Below are 24,789 nucleotides of genomic sequence, written 5' to 3' on the forward strand. Positions count from 1 at the left end.
AATGTCCCTTTGGTAGGATAACCTTAATCTTAGGTCGTCCAATTTATTTTCAAATGATTGAACATTGGCTAATAGGATTGATGGAAGAGGCAGTTTACACGCTCGCCATCGGATCCTTACAAGGCACCCGGACCTACGTCCACGATATCTCCGTCTCTTTCTCATGCCAATGACGGGGATTTGGACCTTGTCGGGTGTCTGTAGAATATCCTTCTCGTCCAACTCGTTGAACAAGAAATCTTAGTCCAATACAAGGTGAGTAATCACTGTCCTGATATCCAGAAGCTCTTTTTGGTCATAAGAGATGGTGGAAGAAACATTATGTACAGAATAGATTACAAATAACGCAAAAAAAACACACATAAAAGTACAATTGGTTAGAAGACTGTAAAACGGCAGCCATCTTCTCCGGTGCTATTCATGTCCGGGCTGTGGCTGGGCCACTCAAGAACATTCAGATACTTGTCCCGAAGCCACTCCTGCGGTGTCTTGGCTGTGTGCTTAGGGTCATTGTCCAGTTGGAAGATGAACCTTCACCCCAGTCTGAGGTCTTGAGCGCTCTGGAGCAGGTTTTCATCAAGGATCTCTCTGTACTTTTCTCTGTTCATCTTTGCCTCGATCCTGACTAGTCTCCCAGTCCCTGCCGCTGAAAAACATCCCCACAGCATGATGTTGCCACCACCATGCTTCACCGTAGGGATGGTGCCATGTTTCCTCCAGACTTGACGCTTGGCATTCAGGCCAAAGAGTTCAATCTTGGACTCATCAGACCAGAGAATCTTGTTTCTCATGGTCTGAGAGTCCTTTAGTTGCCTTTCGGCAAACTCCAAGCGGGCTGTCATGTGCCTTTTACTAAGGAGTGGCTTCCGTCTGGCCACTCTACCATGAAGGCCTGATTGGTGGAGTGCTGCAGAGATGGTTGTCCTTCTGGGAGGTTCTCCCATCTCCACAGAGAAACTCTGGAGCTCTGTCAGAGTGACCATCGGGTTCTTGGTCACCTTCCTGACCAAGGCCCTTCTCCCCCGATTGCTCAGTTTGACCGGGCTGCCAGCTCTAGGAAGAGTCTTGGTGGTTCCAAACTTCTTCCATTTAAGAATGATGGAGGCCACTGTGTTCTTGGAGACCTTCAATGCTGCAGAAATTTTTTGGTACCCTTCCCCAAATCTGTGCTCAACAGAATCCTGTCTCGGAGCCCTACGGACAATTCCTTCGACCTCATGTCTTGGTTTTTGCTCTGACAACACTGCCAACTGTGGGACCTTATGTAGACAGGTGTGTGCCTTTCCAAATAATGTCCAATCAATTGAATTTACCACAGGTGGACTCCAATCAAGTTGTAAAAACATCTCAAGGATGATCAATGGAAACAGGATGCACCTGAGCTCAATATCGAGTCTCATAGAAAAGGGTCTGAATACTTATGTAAGTAAGGTAATTTTGTTTTTTATTTTTAATAAATTTGCTAAAATGTACTAAAATGTGTTTTTGCTTTGTCATTATGGGGTATTGTGTGTAGATTGATGAGGAACATTTTTAATGTAATCAGTTTTCGAATAAGGCTGTAAAGTAACAAATGTGGAAAAGGGGAAGGGGTCTGAATACTTTCCGAATGCATTGTATTTACAAAAAATCTAGTTTGTTTGAGGGTTACAATTTTTCATGAAACCACACAAATCCTTAATGTTAGGCGAACAAAATATGATATTTCTCATGGGTGTGGGTAAGTATGTCCATTTCTGTCTAATGATGTATTTTCAGAACAATATCTCTGTCCATTTAAGGGACCCAATTTGGCTCAGGAGCACCCCAGATATAAAAGCGAGGGAAATGTGTCTATTTTCATAATTCTTTGTGAGGTACGTTTCATATCATTGTATGAAAACCAGTGTTAACTTAATTTTGTTAAATAATAGTGAATTCCATTCTTCCAAAATCTAGTCTAGAATTCCTGTTTGTAATAGAATCAAGCAATACACAGAGGGGCTATTTGAATGTACTTTATTCTTTATTCTGCTCATGTTACATGGAGAATAGAGATAAACTAAAGCACTACAGTCAGGAGATTTTCAGAAAGGTCCATCCGAGAGCTTCACTCTTCATCATGTCCTTTCTGTGACAGAAGATGGATGAAGGTTAAAATGTAATAAACCACTGTAAACACTAAAAACATTCTTACAATATTCTGTGTGTCGTCAACTACATATTAAACTTTGGGGCTCATTGTTTGAGTGAATAGAATACACTATAAACATCATGAATAACACCAACTGTGTCTACTAGTAAATTCATGATTTCACTAAATATTTAATGAAGCAACGATGTCCAGTATTTATTGCAATAAATCCATCACATTGTAAGTGACCACTGAAACATATATATCATGCTTTTGCACAATTAAAAAACAAAAACATGACTGGGAACAATATTTAAATTTACAGTTATATGAATGAGAGTATGTTATTGGACATCATGGGTCAATTGCAACGAGCATTGGTAGGCGTACACAAGGTAATCTATCGTTAAACCATCAATACGCAATAAAATCATCCTCACAGCTGATCTCAATTGCAACCATCATTGGCCACCGAATTGTCGCTCCCTTGCGGATGTCAGCGTGAGCTTGTAGCCCTGATTGATGCCATGATATGGTCGCCCTCTGGTGGGTATTATCATCGGAACAAATTAACCCTGCTTTTTCAGAAGACTTAAGGGCGATTTATCTATTTGACAACCATTTTGTACAACTGAAACAGTGCCTTGCAAAATTATTCATCCCCCTTGGCGTTTTTCCTATTTTGTTGCATTACAGCCTGTAATTTAAATTGATTTTTATTTGGATTTCATGTAATGGACATACACAAAAGAGTCCAAATTGGTGAAGTGAAATGAAAAAAATTACTTGTTTCAAAACATTCTAAGAAATAAATAACGGAAAAGTGGTGCGTGCATATGTATTCACCCCCTTTGCTATGAAGCCCCTAAGTAAAATCTGGTGCAACCAATTACCTTCAGAAGTCACATAATTAATTAAATAAAGTCCACCTGTGTGCAATCTAAGTGTCACATGATCTGTCACATGATCTCAGTATATATACACCTGTTCTGAAAGGACCCAGAGTCTGCAACACCACTAAGCAAGGGGCACCACCAAGCAAGCGGCACCATGAAGACCAAGGAGCTCTCCAAAACAGGTCAGGGACAAAGTTGTGGAGAAGTACAGATCAGGGTTGGGTTATAAAAAAATATCAGAAACTTTGAACATCCCACGGAGCACCATCAAATCCATCATTAAAAGATGGAAAGAATATGGCACCACAACAAACCTGCCAAGAGAGGGCCGCCCACCAAAACTCACGAACAAGGCAAGGAGGGCATTAATCAGAGAGGCAACAAAGAGACCAAAGATAACCCTGAAGGAGCTGCAAAGCTCCACAGCGGAGATTGGAGTATCTGGCCGTAGGACCACTTTAAGTCGTACACTCCACAGAGCTGGGCTTTACAGAAGAGTGGCCAGAAAAAAAGCCATTGCTTAAAGAAAAAAATAAGCAAGCACGTTCGGTGTTCGTCAAAAGCCATGTGGGAGACTCCCCAAACATATGGAAGAAGGTACTCTGGTCAGACTAAAATAGAGCTTTTTGGCCATCAAGGAAAACGCTACAGTTGAAGTCGGAAGTTTACATACACTTCGGTTGGAGTCATTAAAACTCATTTTTAAACCAATCCACAAATGTCTTGTTAACAAACTATAGTTTTGGCAAGTCGATTAGGACATCTACTTTGTGCAAGACACAAGTAATGTTACCAACAATTGTTTACAGACAGATTATTTCACTTATAATTCACTGTATCACAATTCCAGTGGGTCAGAAGTTTACATACACTAAGTTGACTGTGCCTTTAAACAGCTTGGAAAATTCCAGGAAATTATGTCATGGCTTTAGAAGCTTCTGATAGGCTAATTTACATCATTTGAGTCAATTGGAGGTGTACCTGTGGATGTATTTCAAGGCCTACCTTCAAACTCAGTGCCTCTTTGCTTGACATCATGGGGAAATCAAAAGAAATCAGCCAAGACCTCAGAAAAAAAATTGTAGACCTCCACAAGTCTGGTTCATCCTTGGGAGCAATGTCCAAACGCCTGAAGGTACCACGTTCATCTGTACAAACAATAATACGCAACTATAAACACCATGGGCCCACGCAGCCGTCATACCGCTCAGGAAGGAGACGCGTTCTGTCTCCTAGAGATTAACGTACTTTGGTGCGAGAAGTGCAAATCAATCCCAGAACAACAGCAAAGGACCTTGTGAAGATGCTGGAGGAAACCGGTACAAAAGTATCTATATCCACAGTAAAACGAGTCCTATATCGACATAACCTGAAAGGCCGCTCAGCTAGAAAGAAGCCACTGCTCCAAAACCGCCATAAAAAAGCCAGACTACGGTTTGCAACTGCACATGGGGACAAAGATCGTACTTTTTGGAGAAATGTCCTCTGGTCTGATGAAACAAAAATAGAACTGTTTGGCCATAATGACCATCGTTGTGTTTGGAGGAAAAAGTGGGTGCTTGCAAGCCGAAGAACACCTTCCCAACCGTGAAGCATGGGGATGGCAGCATCATGCTGTGGGGGTGCTTTGCTGCAGGAGGGACTGGTGCACTTCACAAAATAGATGGCATCATGAGGAAGGAAAATTATATGGATATATTGAAGCAACATCTCAAGACTTCAGTCAGGAAGTTAAAGCTTGGTCACAAATGGGTCTTCCAAATGGACAATGACCCCAAGCATGCTTCCAAAGTTGTGACAAAATGGCTTAACCACAACAAAGTCAAGGTATTGGAGTAGCCATCACAAAGCCTTGACCTCAATCCTATAGAAAATGTGTGGGCAGAACTGAAAAAGCATGTGCGAGCAAGGAGGCCTACAAACCTGACTCAGTTACACCATTTCTGTCAGGAGGAATGGGCCAAAATTCACCCAACTTTATGTGGGAAGCTTGTGGAAGGCTACCCGAAACGTTTGACCCAAGTTAAACAATTTAAAGGCAATGCTACCAAATACTAATTGAGTGTATGTAAACTTCTGACCCACTGGGAATGTGATGAAAGAAAATAAAAGCTGAAATAAATAATTATCTCTACTATTATTCTGACATTTCACATTCTTAAAATAAAGTGGTGTTCCTAACTGACCTAAGACAGGGAATTTTTACTAGGATTAAATGTCAGGAATTGTGAAAAACTGAGTTTAAATGTATTTGGCTAAGGTGTATGTAAACTTCCGACTTCAACTGTTTGTCTGGCGCAAACCCAACACCTCTCATCACCCCGAGAACACCATCCCCACAGTGAAGCATGGTGGTGGCAGCATCATGCTGTGGGGATGTTTTTCATCGGCAGGGACTGGGAACTGGTCAGAATTTAAGGAATAATGGATGCCGCTAAATACAGGTAAATTCTTGAGGGAAACCTATTTCAGTCTTCCAGAGATTTGAGACTGGGACGGAGGTTCACCTTCCAGCAGGACAATGACCCTAAGCATACTGCTAAAGCAACACTCTAGTGGTTTAAGGGGAAACTTTTAAATGTCTTGGAAAGGCCTAGTCAAAGCACAGACCTCAATCCAATTGAGAATATGTGGTGTGACTTAAAGATTGCTGTACACCAGCAGAACCCATCCAACTTGAAGGAGCTGGAGCAGTTTGCCTTGAAGAATGGGCAAAAATCCCAGTGGCTAGATGTGCCAAGCTTATAGAGACATACCCCAAGAGACTTGCAGCTGTAATTGCTGCAAAAGGTGGCTCTATAAAGTATTGACTTTGGGGGGTGAATAGTTATGTAGGCTCAAGTTTTCTGTTTTTTTGTCTAATTTCTTGTTTGTTTCACAATAAAAAATATTTTGCTTTTTCAAAGTGGTAGGCATGTTGTGTAAATCAAATGATACAAACCCCCCCAAAATCAATTTTAATTCCAGGTTGTAAGGCAACAAAATAGGAAAAATGCCATCGGGGGTGAATACATTCGCAAGCCACTGTACTATGGCAATGTAGCATACACTACACATTGTATGAATGGAAAAGTCATGTTGGTGTACTCCTTTTAATTTTTTTGTTTCCAATTTATGTAATCAATTAATCATTTTACTCTTCTAAATAAAATATGGACATGTTTGTGTGGATAGACGTGATTATTTATTTATTTGTAGATCGTGATAACACTGAATAGTGAACCTTTATCTTTTCTTACAGGGCTACATTAATTAGGCCAGTCGGCTGGCCTACTGTGGCATATTGTGCTATATTAAAGAAACAATCTCTGAATTGGAAAGAAATGTGGTAGGTAAAGGAATTTCTTATTATTATCTTAAAAGGTAACATGCAAAGGTTTCCCTGTTTTTTGGATGGGTTTTACCTTTATATAACAGCTAATAACATTATAAAATTATCTGCAATAATATTTCAGTCAGAGTACATTTTGTATCCTTGATTTAACACTAAGAGAGGCATGACCACATGTCAACATGCTCCTTTGGAATGCTTGAAAATTATGTCATTTCAAGGCATTGTGAAAATTCCATAATCTGAAAAGGTCAAAATCATCTAATTTAGGTGCACAATTTCACACAATCTCTGAGCTCACATGTTCGATATTGTACACAATTAAAAACAATCAGAACTCTATTTTACGTTTTACATTTGATCCAGCTATTCCAGTGAGGAAATATTCCAGAGCTGGGATTTTGAAGTAGTTTTCACTTTTCACTTGTGCTGCACAGTGAGACCTTCCCGCCGGATAGTCTAGTCGGATTTATGCTGTAGAATGAGAAGATGCTGTTCTCCATCTAGCTAATTATAATAAACCACTTGAAACGACACTACAGTTTACAGTGATGTTTATGAATGGACAGCGCTAAAATGGTGAGAGTATTTGTGATTGAGAAAAATAATCAAAGAAATTTCACCAGGAGAGATCATGGTATAACGTTACTTGGCTAGCTAGCTACTATCTAGCAACACTTGGGCTAGCTATCGTTAGCTAGCTAGCTAGCTAACCTTGTGTTCACAGTATATTTAGCAGAACAGGCCTAGCTATATGGTAACATTTAACCAGAAATATCATAACTTAAATTAATTTTAATGTGGTAGCTAGCTAGTTAGCCTCGATTTGGTTAGTTAACTAGATAGTTAGCTGTCTGCAGAATCAATGGCTGTCTAGCTAGCTAAATTTCTAGCTAGTTAGCTAGATTACTTATTGGGAAACAATATTTCTGCTAAGTGTATTAACTTGCTAACATTCATTATACATGACTTATGTCATCCAACAATTTCTTATTAACTCAATAATGTAGCTAGCTAGTTAGTTAGCTAGTATAAACTGTTTAAATGACAGCCTCTTCACATTGATTGGGAATTTACTGACTGGCTATAGCTAGCTAACTAGTCACATATCTCATTATCTGCATATGAGTGATCATTATTGACATAAATGTTTAATCCCCAGATATACAAGTGTCGTCTCACATCATGTCAGTATAATTTGTTTTATTTCTGATCCAGAAAAGCGCTCACAAAAGCTGCATCTGTAGCTTGTGTTGCTTGCAGTAAACCATTGTTGTTTTCTTTAAGCCTTGAAATTATGTCCTCCTTGCATTCTGGCCAGAAAAGGACATCTTCGAAAAAAATGACAGCCAAAATGTAATGATAGACAAAAATACTGTTGTGGATTATTTAATGAAGCCTACATGAGCATTATTATTAAGAGTTAGGGTTTTTATGGAGAACTTTAGCTTTAATCAATTAAAAATGCAAAGTGCTTCATTTTATATTGATATGTAGATTGTCTATCACACATTTTGCTGCAATCCATATCACTTTTGTTTACAATGTTTTAATTAATTAAAAGTTGGTCTTCAGTAACGTTATTTTCGCAGACGAGTAGCCTCGATGTAGGCATAATTTGGGTAAGTAATAGTCTGCAATTAAACATGATAACTACATCATTCTACTACCAGGAGATTCTAGTCTAATCATATTTTTTCAGTTGTTATATGACATTACTCAGTTAAACGTTTTCCTATATAGATTTCGTTGTTCTTGATGTTACTTAATTCGGGTGGGAGTAGTGAACGCAGACAATGGCCATTTCCGCAGTCTAGTATCAAGCTGGCTTGGCGCGGTAAAAACATAATTTTATCTGGTCTGCTAGTTTATTCCGGTGTTCCTTTCGTTGCGGCCACGGATATTTTAGGGCAGAGCTCCGTGTAATCTCCCGGTAGTATTGTTTTGAGGAAACCAGCGCTAACACAGTGGTACCTGAGAAGTTCAGCTTGTTAGTTGCAATCGACCCTTTATACTTACAAAGCAATTGAGGTTGGGTCTGTCATCATACATGACATAAGGGAGTTTTCAAATTATAACCAACGTAATTATGTTGATTGAAAGAACTGACCTGGGAACCGGCATCACAACTCTTGGCCTCACTCCTCATCCTTTCCCTTCTGTGACAGAGAGGATGGATGGATTATGAGAAGATTAAAATTTTACTGTGTACTGTAAAACATTTTATACTGTGTACTCTGGTTGAAATTTTACAATGGGGAACTTCAACAGGTATGTATAGTTACTTGGTAACAAATTATGCATTTATTACTTATTTTCTTCAGGAATACATGGGTGAATATCGAGAATTGAAATGACCATTAAACAGAGTCCCAGATACCAGACTTTAAAACTATTTAAGGTTGAGGCTTTTGCCATGGGAAGCTGCAAAATTACAACCATTACAACACTGTACATTGACAGCAAATTCACTGACCTTGGAGCCGGCATCACGACTCTTGGCTCTCATCTTGTTGACCTGAGACTCAGCAATATCAGCCCTCTCTTCTGCCTCATCCAGTTCATGCTGAATCTTACGGAACTTGCCCAAATTGGCATTGGCTTGTTCCTCCTGTGAAAAATGTTAAATATGATTTAAGTTTCTAGCAAACACAACAATTTGAGAATTACAAATGCATCAGTTGGATGATGGAAGGTTTTCTACTTACGGCCTCCTCTGAAGTTCTCTTGTAGGATTTGACCTTCAGCTGCAGTTTGTCCACCAGGTCCTGCAGACGGCTCAAATTCTTACGGTCTTCCTCAGTCTGCACCCAAAAATAATGGAATAAATAGAGTCATACTGAATACAATATAAATGTTACATTTGATTCTGAACATGTTAATAGTGCACTTTCAACTTAAAGTTTATGATGTACCTGGTATGTGAGCTCCTTGATGCGTCTCTCATATTTACGGACTCCTTTCACAGAATCACTGCTCCTCCTTTGCTCCATTTCCACTTCACTCTCTAGCTCTCTCACCTAGAAAGATATGATCAACGTTAACACACCATTTCCAATTATTTTGTTAGTTACCACTACTTTCAATATTGAAGATAGAAATATGTCTAGAAATATGAAATGTGACATTGAATTAATAGAAAGGAATGTAGCTTAGACACTTACTCTGGCCTCCAGCTTCTGGATCTGCTTCTTGCCACCCTTCATGGCGATTTGTTCAGCTTCATCCAGGCGGTGCTGCAGGTCCTTGATAGTCTGCTCCATGTTCTTTTTCATGCGCTCCAGGTGAGCACTGGTGTCCTGCTCCTTCTTCAGCTCCTCTGCCATCATGGCAGCATCAGTAATGGCCTTCTTGGCCTTTTCCTCAGCATTTCTGCACTCCTGCACAGCCTCCTCCACTTCATTCTGAAGTTGGGATGTGTCGCCCTCTAGCTTCTTCTTCTGGCTCAGTAAGCTGGTGTTCTACATATATATGAAACGTTATTTGTATATTACCTCTACATACCTCAAGTAGCAGATATTTAAGGAGATCCCTAATTGTTATCTATTACTGTCTTACCTGTGAGTGCAGCAGCTGAACTCTCTCACTAACATCAAGCAGTTCCTGCTCAGCCAGTTTGCGGCCTCTCTCAGTCTGCTCCACCAGGGCTCTCAGCTCATCCAGTTCAGCCTGCATCAGGTTGTTGCGTCTCTCCACAATGGCAATGTTCTCCTTCAAGTCATCACTGACACGAAGAGCATCATCCAGCTGCAGTTGAGAATCCTGTAGAGAGAATTTTACTATATTTATTTTATTGTTACACAGTGTGGCTTTTTTTTAAGGCAAATGCAATGTTTTTAATTCAATGGTGTGGAAATATTACCTTCAGATGGGAATGGAGACCCTTAAGTTGCTTCTGGGCCTCGGATGCCTGCCTGTTGGCCTGGCTGAGCTGGATCTCCATCTCATTGAGATCTCCCTCCATCTTCTTCTTCAGCCTGAGAGCTTCATTCCTGCTGCGAGTCTCTGACTCCAGGGAGCTTTGCAGGGTATCCACAACTCTCTGCTGGTTCCTCTTATTCATCTCCATTTCCTCATCCTTCTCCACCATCTTCCGTTCAATGTCAGCTTTCACCTGATTAAACTCCAGCTGAGCTCTCATGATCTTGCCCTCCTCATGCTCCAGGGAGCCCTATGAGAACACAGCCACCCATAGTTTGTAAAATCTTTAAATGTAATTCTGGTACTTTCACTACGAGTAAATATTTTCCAGTCTCACCTCAGCTTCCTCTAGAGCAGACTGTATCTCAGCCTTCTCCTGCTCCAGCTGTTTACGGATCTTTTCCAGTTCATGGATGCTCTTTCCCCCTCACCAAGCTGCTCAGTCAGGTCAGAAATTTCCTCTGTGGAAAAATATAATTGAACATCAAACATTTTCTGTGAAAACTGATCTCTATATCATATCAATATTTAATTGACTAAGTTATATAGGCCATTAATTATTATGCTCTGACCTTGGAGGTTCTTGTTCTCCCTCTTCATGGTCTCCAGATGATCCAGAGACTCCTCATAAGAGTTCTTGAGTTTGAAGAGCTCAGTGCTGAGAGATCTGGCCTCTTTCTGGGAGCTCTCCAACTCAGTCTGAGACTCCTCAAACTTCTGCTTCCACTCAGCCAGAACCTGAAAATCATACAGGTATTTTAGGTAGTTGGAATACAGTGTATGATTAAGATAAGATGTACTTTATTGTCCAATAACTTACAAAGAACAGAAATGTGTCTTTATGCTCACAACCCAACCCCCCGAGACACACAGGGGCTGGAAGCAATGGGTCAGCCGCAGTGCAGCGCCCTTGGAGCAATTATTGGTGGTTAAGTACCTTGCTCAAGGGCACAACGAAGGCGATGTAGGATGTAGGACGATGCCAGCAACACTCTGGTTGCCGGCTAACTCCTCACCAGGTTTTCCCGTCTGAGGGTGTTGGCCCACTTCTCTAACCACTAGTCTACCTGCCACCCATATCATGTACTATAATTAAGGCTAATAGGACTTATTTTCTTACCTTGTCAAAGTTCCTTTGCTTCTTGTCCAGAGAGGCAGCAGCTGCATTGGATCTCTCCACATCCACCATGAGATCTTCAATCTCATTCTGGAGTCTGTGTTTAGTCTTTTCCAGGGATGAACATTTAGCATTAACAGCTTCCACAGCTTCCTCTGCATCCTGCAGACGCTGAGCCAGCTTCTTCCTAGATTGGCATAGATGAGAAACACATTTCAGAACAGCTACCTTTTTTCTGTCTGAAATAAAGTATAATGGTTGTTTAACAGGTAATCAATGTATTATTTATTCATCATGTACATTTGTGTATCGCCCTATCAGCCAAGGTTCAATAGCCTGAAAAGTAAGAGAAAGTAAGAAAACTTCCTTACTTTGCGTCCTCAAGCTCTTCAGTCTTCTGGATGGCATCAGTTTCATACTTGGTTCTCCACTGAGCCACCTCAGCATTAGCCTTGGACATGCCACGCTGCAGCTCAGCCTTGGCCTCCTGCTCCTCCTCATACTGCTCCCTCAGCAGATCTGAGTCATGGCGAGCAGACTGCACTGCATGGGCAAGTGCGTTCTTTGCCTGGTAAGGAAATGTAAAAAAGGATCTGTAATTATGCCTGAGGATGAATGTAGTTAGATAAGGGCCACTGCATTATTTGTCTAAATACCTTGACTTCCTCCTCCAATTGTCTCTTGAGGTCTTCAATCTGCTGAACGTTGGACTGCTTACCTCTGGTCAGTTGGGAGACCAGAGAATCCTTCTCCTCCAATTGTCTGGCAAGTTCACCTGTTTTCATGCAATTGTAATTATTTTAAATTATATTACTAATTGTGGTTATTAATTTTGTCTGTTCATATCAATGTCCAGGTTTTTAGTTAATATACCATTCTCAGTTTGAAGCTTTGCTTTCTGCATGGTGAAATCATTGATGGAACGCTGTCCTTCCTCAGCTTTCGTCCTGTATTCACTCATCTGGTCCTCTAGAGTGCGGCACATTTTCTCCAAGTTTGTCTGAAAACATTTGTTTTTTAGATAACACAGCACAACCGTCATATATTCTGTCTACTAACCTAAGAGCATGTACAGTTCCATTTGCTATATCTCTCTGATCTGTATTTTGTCATTATGAATCCACTGACCTTAGCCTTGACAATCTGCTCCATGTTGGAGACCACATCATCCAGCTCCAGCCTGAGCTCACTCTTCTCTTTCTCCAGCTTCTGCTTCACTCTCTGAAGGTTGTCAATCTGTTCTCCCAGGTCAGCTACACTGTCAGCATTTTTCTTCCTCAGAGTTGCAGCTGTAGCCTCATGCTGCAGAGTAGCTTCTTCAAGGTCTCTGCGCACCTTCTGGAACTCAGCCTCCCTCTTCTTGTTCATCTCAATCTGGGCAGCAGTAGCACCACCAGCCTCCTCCAACCTCTCACTGATCTCTTCTAGTTCTCTGGCCAAGTCTGCCCTCTGTTTCTCCACCTTGGCACGGGCAGCTCTCTCAGCCTCCAGCTCTTCCTCTAATTCCTCAATGCGGGCCTGAAATGGTAGGAATTCAATTTATCTACTAAAAATTTAACTTTAACAAGTAAAGCTTTTCAACAATTTTCTTGAATTACCTGCAGTTCCTTCAGTTTCTTCTGAAGCTGGGCACCCAAGGCCTGCTCATCCTCAATCTTGCTGTTGAGTTGGCTCATCTCAAAGTCCTTCCTGATAAGTAAAGCAAACATTTTAGCGCTGTCTGTAAAATAACTTTTCATGCGATTTTGTGGGTTGTGATCTCACTTCTTCATTCTCTCCTCCAGCTGCTGCTTGTCATTCTCCAGGTCCATTAGGCTCTCCTGGGTCAACTTCAAGTCTCCCTCCAGCTTTCTCTTGGCTCTCTCAAGGTCCATTCTCACTTTCTTCTCTTGCTCCAGAGACCCTTCAAGCTGATAAAGGATAGATTAAACAATATTCGGAGTAAGCAATTTACTGTAGCCTATTTTTAGGATATTACTAATTTTGTTGTAATTTTTATGAATTCCTATTTCATACTCACATCATCAACTTGCTGTTCCAGTTTGGCTTTGGCTTTGGTCAGCGTGTTGACTTTGTCCTCCTCACTTTGCAAGTCATCCAGCGTTTGCTGATGAGCCTCCTGCAGAGCCTTCTTCTCCTTGGTCAGCTTGGCAATGATTTCGTCCAGAGCTGCCATCTCCTCAGTAAGGTTTTTAACCTACAGAAACAGAACAGCGTCATTACACTTTTATCCAAACCACTTAATTAGAATTTTTACATCACAAGAATGGAGAATGTATTTTACCTTGTTCTCTGTGGCATGCTTTTCCTTCTCCACTTTAGCCAGAGTGAGCTCCAGATCATCAATGTCCTTCTTGAGTTCTGAGCACTCATCCTCCAGCTTCCTCTTCTTAGCAGTTAGCTCAGAATTCATCTCCTCCTCATCCTCCAGTCTTTCTGTCAGCTCTTTGGCTTTGGCCTCAAGCTGGATTTTGCTTTTGATCAGACCCTCACATCTCTCTTCAGCATCACCAATAGTGTCTTCTTGCTGTCAATGAGTCAATATATTGTAAGTATATGAAGTTTGTTTGGTGGCAAAATATTTGGACAGTACAAATGATCGACAAATGCTCCACTGATTGTATGTATCTATTTAGCAAATAATGTTTCTCCTCTCTCTGTTTTTCAATTTCTCTAGGAAAGGCCATTTTGACAAAGGGTGTGAATGCAACAACTGTAGTGCAGTTAAAGTTACTCACAGTTTGGACAGCGAGCTGCAGGTCATTCTTCTCTTGGAGAAGGGACACCATCTTTTCTTCCAGCTCCTTTTTACGGGCTTCAGATTTAGCATACGCCTCTTTAAGCTTCAAGAATTCTTCCTTCATGTTGGCCATCTCCTTCTCAGTCTCTGCTGTCTTCAGCAGAGGTTTGATCTTGAAGTACATCTTCATCCAAGGCCAATTCTTGACGCCCATGAAGGCACGAATGTTCCATTGGATCACAAGCAAGGCATCCCTGTGAAATTGAATAGAATTAGCTTATTATACAACATTTTCTTCCTCCACCATATTGTCTGCAGAAGTTGTATCTATTCTTATTCCAACCTGCGGTCAACAATTTTCTGGAACTCAATTCTGGCAAGTAGACCACGTGATCGGGCCTGGAGGCCAGTTATGATTAGAGCGAGACGATCGTCTCTCATCTCTTCAAGGGTACCCAGGAGACCAGCCTTGAAGAACACCTAAAGATACACAAGTTCATAATGTGGTGCTTGGATTGTCTTGTATTTGGCAGGATTGTATTTTTATGCCAGTTGACCATATATAACTTGAATGTGGTATCCCCTAGATGTACAAAACTTAGTCATGTTTAGATTTCTGATTTCATGCCTATTTACGAAAATGACACAAATTGACCACAAGTTGGCCCTCTAATGAGCGAATGATATTGGGCCAAGGCTGTGGATCCGTAGGTAACCGTCCCGTTCTGCCCCCGTATCGCCCCCCTGGATCCCGCTGGAAAGATCGGTATCATGTTCTGTTTCTCTTTACCTTCAGGCCTACTTCACGCACACATTTTTGTTGTCCCCCTCCCTTCACATTTCTCACTGTCAGTTGTGAATGATAATTCTTCAAGTATTACCGGTGAAACATCTTTGCAAGATCTGCATGCCAACCATTTGATCTTAATCAGTTAAATGGGAATATGCATTTTGATCTTCTGTAGAGTGAGCTATTTCAAATCAAATCAAATTTTATTGGTCACATGCGCCGAATACAACAGGTGCAGACATTACAGTGAAATGCTTACTTACAGCCCTTAACCAACAGTGCATTTATTTTAAACAAAAAAGTAAGAATAAAACAACAACAAAAAAGTGTTGAGAAAAAAAGAGCAGAAGTAAAATAAAGTGACAGTAGGGAGGCTATATATACAGTAAAATAAAGTGACAGTAGGGAGGCTATATATACAGGGGGGTACCGTTGCATAGTCAATGTGCGGGGGCACCGGCTAGTTGAGGTAGTTGAGGTAATATGTACATGTGGGTAGAGTTAAAGTGACTATGCATAAATACTTAACAGAGTAGCAGCAGCGTAAAAGGATGGGGTGGGGGGCAGTGCAAATAGTCCGGGTAGCCATGATTAGCTGTTCAGGAGTCTTATGGCTTGGGGGTAGAAGCTGTTGAGAAGTCTTTTGGACCTAGACTTGGCACTCCGGTACCGCTTGCCGTGCGGTAGCAGAGAGAACAGTCTATGACTAGGGTGGCTGGAGTCTTTGACAATTTTGAGGGCCTTCCTCTGACACCGCCTGGTATAGAGGTCCTGGATGGCAGGGAGCTTTGCCCCAGTGATGTACTGGGCCGTACGCACTACCCTCTGTAGTGCCTTGCGGTCAGAGGCCAAGCAGTTGCCATACCAGGCGGTGATGCAACCAGTCAGGATGCTCTCGATGGTGCAGCTGTAGAATTTTTTGAGAATCTGAGGACCCATGCCAAATCTTTTTAGTCTCCTGAGGGGGAATAGGCTTTGTCGTGCCCTCTTCACGACTGTCTTGGTGTGTTTGGACCATGATAGTTCGTTGGTGATGTGGACACCAAGGAACTTGAAGCTCTCAACCTGTTCCACTACAGCCCCGTCGATGAGAATGGGGGCGTGCTCAGTCCTCTTTTTTTTCCTGTAGTCCACAATCATCTCCTTTGTCTTGGTCACGTTGAGGGAGAGGTTGTTGTCCTGGCACCACACGGCCAGGTCTCTGACCTCCTCCCTATAGGCTGTCTCATCGTTGTCGGTGATCAGGCCTACCACTGTTGTGTCGTCGGCAAACTTAATGATGGTGTTGGAGTCGTGCCTGGCCATGCAGTCATGGGTGAACAGAGAGTACAGGAGGGGACTGAGCACGCACCCCTGAGGGGCCCCCGTGTTGAGGATCAGTGTGGCAGATGTGTTGTTACCTACCCTTACCACCTGGGGGCGGCCCGTCAGGAAGTCCAGGATCCAGTTGCAGAGGGAGGTGTTTAGTCCCAGGATCCTTAGCTTAGTGATGAGCTTAGAGGGCACTATGGTGTTGAATGCTGAGCTGTAGTCAATGAATAGCATTCTCACGTAGGTGTTCCTCTTGTCCAGGTGGGAAAGGGCAGTGTGGAGTGCGATAGAGATTGCATCATCTGTGGATCTGTTGGGGGCGGTATGCAAATTGGAGTGGGTCTAGGGTTTCTGGGATTATGCTGTTGATGTGAGCCATGACCAGTCTTTCAAAGCACTTCATGGCTACAGACGTCAGTGCTACGGGTCGGTAGTCATTTAGGCAGGTTATCTTAGAGTTCTTGGGCACGGGGACTATGGTGGTCTGCTTGAAACATGTTGGTATTACAGACTCAGTCAGAGACATGTTGAAAATGTCAGTGAAGACACTTGCCAGTTGGTCAGCACATGCTCGGAGTACACGTCCTGGTAATCCGTCTGGCCCTGCGGCCTTGTGAATGTTGACCTGCTTAAAAGTCTTACTCACATCGGCTACGGAGAGCGTGATCACATAGTCGTCCGGAACAGCTGGTGCTCTCATGCATGCTTCAGTGTTGCTTGCCTCGAGCGAGCATAGAAGTGGTTTAGCTCGTCTGGTAGGCTTGTGTCACTGGGCAGCTCGCGGCTGTGCTTCCCTTTGTAGTCTGTAATAGTTTTCAAGCCCTGCCACATCCGACGAGCGTCAGAGCCAGCGTAGTATGATTCAATCTTAGACCTGTATTGACTCTTTGCCTGTTTGATGGTTCGTCGGAGGTCATAGCGGGATTTCTTATAAGCGTCCGGGTTAGAGTCCCGTTCCTTGAAGCGGCAGCTCTACCCTTTAGCTCAGTGCGGATGTTTCCTGTAATCCATGGCTTCTGGTTGGGGTATGTACGTACGGTCACTGTGGGGACGACATCATCGATGCACTTATTGATGAAGCCAGTGACTGATGTGGTGTACTCCTCAATGCTGTCTGAAGAATCCCAGGAACATGTTCCAGTCTGTGCTAGCAAAACAGTCCTGTAGCTTAGCATCTGCGTCATCTGACCACTTTTTTATTAGCCAAATCACTGGTGCTTCCTGCTTCAGTTTTTGCTTATAAGCAGGAATCAGGAGGATAGAGTTATGGTCAGATTTGCCAAATGGAGGGCGAGGGAGAGCTTTGTATGCGTCTCTGTGTGTGGAGTAAAGGTGGTCTAGAGTTTTTTCCCCTCTGGTTGCACATTTAACATGCTGGTAGAAATGAGGTAGAACGGATTTAAGTTTCCCTGCATTAAAGTCCCCGGCTATTAGGAGCGCTGCATCTGGATGAGCGTTTTCCTGTTGATTAATGGCCTTGTACAACTCATTCAGTGCAATCTTAATGCCAGCATTGGTTTGTGGTGGTAAATAGACAGCTATGAAAAATATAGATGAAAACTCTCTTGGTAAATAGTGTGGTCTACAGCTTATCATAAGATACTCTACCTCAGGCGAGCAAAACCTCGAGACTTCCTTAGTATTTGATTTTGTGCACCAGCTGTTGTTTACAAATATACACAGACCGCCACCCCTTGTCTTACCGGAGTCTGCCGTTCTATCCTGCCGATGTAGCGTATAGCCTGCTAGCTGAATGTTGTCATTGTTGTCGTTCAGCCACGACTCCGTGAAACATAAGATATTACAGTTTTTAATGTCCCGTTGGTAGGATAACCGTAATCTTAAATCGTCCATTTTATTCTCAAAAGCTTGAACGTTGGCTAATAGGATTGATGGGAGAGGCAGTTTACTCGTTCGCCGTCGGATCCTTACAAGGCACCCGGATCTGCGTCCACGATATCTCCGTCTCTTCCTCACGCGAATGACGGGGATCTGGGCCTTGTTGGGTGTCTGTAGAATATCCTTCGCGAACGCCTCGTTGAAGAAAAAGTCTTCGTCCAACGCGAGGTGAGTAATCGCTGTCCTGATATCCAGAAGCTCTCTTTGGTTATAAGAGACGATGGCAGAAACATTATGTACAAAATAAATTACAAATAACGCGGAAAAACACACATAATAGTACAATTGGTTAGAGGGCTGTAAAACGGCAGCCATCTTCTTCCGGCGCTGTTCAGAGAGTGTAGCATACCTGTGTTTTGTTTCAATTAAAGTACATATTTTGCTTAGTGGTGCACGCTGATGAGTTCTGGCCAATGCGACCATTTGCACAATCCTCCTAAAATCTCATAAGAAATGTTTTTTTTCTTACAGTAACGTTATACTATGCTATTATAGTCAGTTCTGTTATGTTCAATACTGTCATTGTGATCTTACAGACATTGATTCAGCTTTGATTTAACTTTATTAAACAAGCACAATTTGCCAGAGTAGCCTGTTCTCTACGAGTAGAGCAGAGACCTTCGGGACATTTTATCCTCGGGAAGAAGGGTCCAGAAAAGTCGGGTCTACAGCCACTTTGTTGATTTTAGAACTTCAGTCCCAGCATGTTGACCAAGAGCTACACAATTTGGCAAGGTCTTTAAAAACATGGACAGAAAGTCTATCTCAAACAGTATGGCCACAATGCTTTGAATTGCTTATAAGTAGCTACTTTAGATCTGGATCTACCACATGGTGGCACTATACCAAGTATACACTGAGTATACCAAACATTAGGAACACCTTCCTAATATTGACTTGCACCTCCCCTTCTGCCCTCAGAATAGCCTCAATTCGTTGGGGCATGGACTCTACAAAGTGCCAAAAGCGTTCCACAAGGATGCTGGCCTATGTTGACTCCAACGCAGTTGTATCAAGTTGGCTGGATTTCCTTTGGGTGGTGGAACATTCTGTTAACCGTGAAATACCCAGCAACGTTGCAGTTCTTGAAACAAACCAGTGCGCCTGGCACCTACTACCACATCCAGTTCAAAGGCACTTCCATTTTTGTTTTTCCCATTAACCCTCTGAATGGCACACATACACAATCCATGTCTCAATTGTCTTAAAGCTTAACCTCCTTTAACCTGTCTCCTCCCCTTCATCTGCACTGATTGAAGTGGATTTAACAAGTGACATCAATAAGGGATCATAGCTTTCACCTGGAGCAGGTGTTAAAACTTGACCCATTTATTCATAATGTTTTGTCAACTCAGTTTTTATCTTGACTTGACCCATTTTCCCTAGAGACAGATGACATGAGGTAAGCATTATCAGTGGTATATCAGAGGCATTGCTCAGGTTAACCTGATAGAGGTGTATAGGTAATATTGCTGCAATTTTTCCATCCTGGTCCAACAGGTCTTATTGCTTTTCATCTATTTAAATAACTTACCTTAGTGTGTCCTAATCTGTACTGGGTGTGGTCAATGTCCAGAGAGCCCAGGAGTTTTTCAGCTGCCTTCATGTTGTCCATGAACTGACCCTCAGGGATAGCATTTGGATTGAGGATGCGGTATCTGAATTTAAATCAGAAAGCAATTATCTTAAAAAAGGGAACGCCTGAATAGTTAAACAGTTTAATTTATTTTGGAAAGGAAACACATAATTATTTTTACCTTTGTTTGAAGTCAGCATACAGGATTCTGTTGGGGAAGCCCTTTCTGCAGATCCTGATGCCTTCCAGAACACCGTTACAGCGCAGCTGGTGCATGACCAGAGGATTCTCCATGGCCCCAGGAGTCTTGGTCTCGTTGGGGATGATGCAACGCACAAAGTGAGGGTGAGTAGACCTCAAGTTGGTCATGAGTTTACCCAAGTTCTCCTGTGAGTATGACAAATGTAGAATTTTCCATCAGTGAATGAGTTTCCAATCACCTCACGAGTCATAACGGCATTTAATGCTAACATGCCAATCCACCACATGTTATCTAAAATTTAGTGCAAATATAATACATTTGTTAATAATCTTCCATGTGAAAACATCCGAAATATATTGATTTAAGCTCAGATTTACCCTGTGCAATGCAGACACAGTCTGGAAGGAAGAGCCTTTCTTCTTTTTTCCTCCAGCCGCTTTTTCTTCAGCAGCTGTATGATAATGAAATAACAATTCAAATATACTATTATTACTACTATCATATACTGTGGATTGCTATTTATTTTAGTATGTTGTAGTCTTTGCAGATAGAAACACATAGTACCTCCTTCTGCACCAGCATAGTTCACAAAGAGGTTGGCCAGGAACTTAAGACTTGACTTCTGGAACAGTCCGACCACAGTCTCATTCAGCGGGTCCTTGTTCTTCACCAGCCAATTACCAATGTTGTAGTCAACAATGCCAGCATAGTGAACCAGGGAGAAATGGGCCTCTGGTCTACCCTTAACAATCCTAGGCTTCTGGAAGCATGCATTTTTGCCCAGATGGTTTTCATACAGCTTAGCTTTGAATGTATTATCACTGGCCTTGGGGAACATGCACTCCTCTTCAAGGATGGACATGATACCCATGGGCTAGTGGAAGGAATGAATGAAAATAAATTAATACTAAGGGAAAAGCATAGTGAATAAATATCAGAATAATTTGTCATGGAAGCACATTTATGAAGATTTCCCTTGTAATGTTTGAAATCTCAAAGATGACTCTGTACACATCATATAAACTACTGCACAACTGAAGACACCAACCCTTTCAATGAGGTCAATGCAGGCAGCCAAGTCCATGCCAAAGTCAATGAACTCCCAGACGATGCCCTCTTTCTTATACTCTTCCTGCTCCAGCACAAACATGTGGTGGTTGAAGAACTGCTGCAGCTTCTCATTAGTGAAGTTGATGCACAGCTGCTCAAAGGTGTTGAACTGGAAGGGAAGTTCAGTTGCTTTATTTTGTCAGCTGTAATGTTCTAGATGACATGTTATCAAATTTACATCAAACACTCACATCAAAGATCTCAAAGCCAGCAATGTCCAGCACACCAATGTAGTGCTGACGAGCGTTCTTAGTGTCCAATGTAAGGTTGATTCTTATCACCATCCAGAGGAACATGTTCTCGTAAACTTTCTTTGACAGTGCACCAATAGAGTAGTACACCTACAAAATATTAAGAAAATAAATTACCAAAACATAGCCTCAACATAAATGCGGGAATTACAGGTATGTAAATATTAGCAACCCTATACAGAAGTGTTATGCAAAATATTATTAGCTCATTGAAATGTAAAACAATTTTGAGACTCACCTGGTCGACATTCTGACCTTTGGTGACCCACTCATTTCCTACTTTGACCCTTGGGTGACACAGCCCCTTGACTAGGTCAGCAGAGTTCAGGCCCATCAGATATGCAGCTTTGTCAATATCTGGAAAGGAAAAGTTTTGTGATTGGAAGGCACTCTGACTGATTTTTGATTTTCAGATTTGTCAGATACTACTTTATGATGAAGTGAGAGGTTTTAAATCCTCAGCACTCACCCTCAGTGCCATCTGCCTCTGCTTGCTCCTCCCGCTGCTTATTCTTGAACTTCAGGTTGCCGTAGTGCATGATGGCACCAGTCAGCTTATAAATGCCATTCTTCTCCTCTTGGGAGAAGCCCAGCACATCAAAAGCATCCTAGTTCCAAAAAGGCCATTGTTTTGTATTGGAGAAAGAGTTGGATACAAGTGGAATATTATCGTAAGTACAGTATGTACATATTTTACTCACATCAGTAGCCATTAGCTCATCTGCATCATTAATGGAAGTTACAGCAATCTCTCCTTGGGAGATGAAGGCATAGTCATAGGGATTGCTGGTGATGAGTAGCATCTCTGAAAAGAATTGAACAGCACAGTTTAATTTGTGTTCATGCTGTGGTATAGCTCATAACATAATCTACTCAGTATTAGGGTTGGGGTCAATTAGAAAATTAGAAAATTGGCATTGTGTTATATTATAAGTAGACAGGAAGGCAAATTAGTCCTAATCAAGTTTCGAAAAACTGCAGCTGGAGATTGATTTGTGTGCATCCAATTTCAGTGTTGCGTACTTTCATGGAATTTAAATCATTTCAATTGTCTCATGAAAAAAGTAAACATTACAACATAAATAACGCTACGCGGCTGGTTACATCATAAGAATTTAATTTGATTTCATCAGAAATCTTCAGTTTAATCCAGAATTGACCTCAACCCTACTCAGTTTGATGATTCAATACTCACCCAGCAGTTCTGGTTTCTTTTGGGACAGGATCTGGTAGAAGATGTGATAGTCTCTCTCAGCCTTGAGCTGGAAAGTTACACGTGACTTCTCCAGAAGATCTGATCAGTATGGAAAGTGCTTTTGGTATTAATGTGTTTCCTGTCAAAGAGATCTGTTCAATCCCGAGCAAATTGAGTATTCTACTCACAAGTCTCAATGTCAGCAGACGAAAGCTTCCCACTGACTCCAAAATGAATGCGGATGAATTTACCCTGTAAATGATTGTCATAGCATAAATTAATGAGCACACGAGATCTGGGTTCAAGTAGTATTTGTTTTCTTTTTGAATACCTTAGGTGCGCTTGATTGAGCTTGCATGGTGTAATGGAACTGATGGAATATTCCTAAAAGTTTAAATCCCACCTATCTGGTAGGCTCAATCAAACACTGAAAGTATTTGAAATTAAACAAATACTTTTTAAACCCAGGTCTGGTGCACAGACAGTCCCAAAAGAGAAGATTAGCTGATGGACCTGAGGAAAATTGGCTAACGTCATGACATCAACTAATGGGGATACAATTCAAATCCAGAAGATAACATAAGATTTGAATGATATTTGACAAACAAACAAGACCAAACTTACGAATCGGGAGGAGTTGTCATTCCTGATAGTCTTGGCATTACCAAAAGCCTCCAGGGCAGGATTGGCCTGGATGATTTGATCCTCCAGGGTCCCCTGCAAGCCAACAACCATATAGTGTTAAAATGATGCAATAAAAATCTGTACTGATTTTGTCAACATATGCCCATCCAGCCATGAAGAATGTTTAATTTAGGATCGATAATAATGAACATTTGCATTCTATTTGACCTTTTTTTCTTCTGCTGCACTTTTCTTTCCACTAACAGCAGCAATGCTGGCGAAGTACTGGATGACTCTCTTGGTGTTAACAGTCTTTCCAGCACCGGATTCTCCACTGGGATTGAAAATACAAATGTTGACGTATCAGAATTCCTCTTAATGTGAAATCCTCTCAAATGGATATAACCTTTGGTTGATGTACTTACGTGATAAGGACAGACTGATTTTCCCTGTCTGTTGAAAGAGAAGTATCAGTAAATGTGTAATTATCCAAATATCATTTGATTTCTGTAGATGAAAAGGAAAAGTTATATTTTACCTGACAACATGTACTGGTAGGCATTGTCAGAGATGGAGAATATGTGAGGTGGAGCTTCACTCCTCTTCTTGCCTCTGTATGCATTTACAACCGACTGATCGTACACTGGCAGCCACTTGTATGGGTTGACAGTGACACAGAACAGCCCTGAGTAGGTCTGTGGAAGACGAGAGGGAATGCCGCAGATTTAGTTTCATTCATTGAATGAAGGTTTGATTTAATGGAGATATTAGCAGACAGGTCATTACTTACGTAGATCATCCAGGCTGCGTAACGCTCTTTGAGGTTAAACAGCACAGCGGGCTCATGCAGGAAGGTGAACATCGCCATGTCCTCAATTTTATCAAACTTTGGCGGGTTCTGGGGGTGGACGTCGTCCTCCTTCACAGTAATAGTCTGAAAGACGAGCAAATTAAATGGTATTGTTTCATTTTCAAGGTGCAGAGGTGTTCTCATCCTAATTTGAGATGACACACAACATAGAATTTTCACAAATCACCCATTTACATGTAATGCCTGATTTACATTAACATTAGAGCTCTCAAGTTAGGATTCTTATTTTTGTCGTCTCTTGGGATATTTTTTTAAATAGTAATCAGTAAAGCGCATAACTCAATTAAGTTTATAACACATTTTTCATCACTCATAGAGTTATCCTAGTATAAACATGTATTATCTTATGATTTTCCAGGTCATTTATTTTCAGAAATGCTTTTCAACAAAATATTTACCTTTCCAAACTCAGTCTCAGCAGTGACTTTAGCCCCATCTCTGCTGGTGATTGTGGCCTTGATGTACTCAACCTCAGGGTCAGGCACATAGCACTCTCTCTTTATGTCAAAGGGTCTAGTCTGGCATTCCATACGCTCCTTGTCTGACTTACGCAGAAAGGAAGCTGCGGCGCCAAACTCAGCCATCAAACTGTCCCCCATTCTTATATCTGTGCAGGCATGAACAGAGCATTGAATACATACAGTGCCTTCTGAAAGTATTCATATCCCTAGACTTATTCCACATTGTCACAAGCCGGGCTAGAAACTCCGGTCTCAGATGTGGAGAGCTGGGGGTACTACCCCTTAGCCACAGAGGAGGTGTTGTAGGACCCAAATGAAACACCCAAGGCAATACTCCAGGCAAGTAGATTTAATGTTCCAAAACAGGAGGCAAAACAAAAC

The 24,789-nt window shown here is 41.7% G+C and overlaps 1 pseudogene; it reads right to left on the reverse strand.

Annotated features, from left to right (window-relative positions):
* Positions 1-1,992: 1,992 nt before the first annotated feature.
* LOC121569145 lies at positions 1,993-24,546 on the reverse strand (annotated as a pseudogene).
* Between the last annotated feature and the right edge of the window lie 243 nt (positions 24,547-24,789).

This window comes from Coregonus clupeaformis, chromosome 7, assembly GCF_020615455.1.
Source record: "Coregonus clupeaformis isolate EN_2021a chromosome 7, ASM2061545v1, whole genome shotgun sequence".
Taxonomy (NCBI): Eukaryota; Metazoa; Chordata; class Actinopteri; order Salmoniformes; family Salmonidae; genus Coregonus; species Coregonus clupeaformis.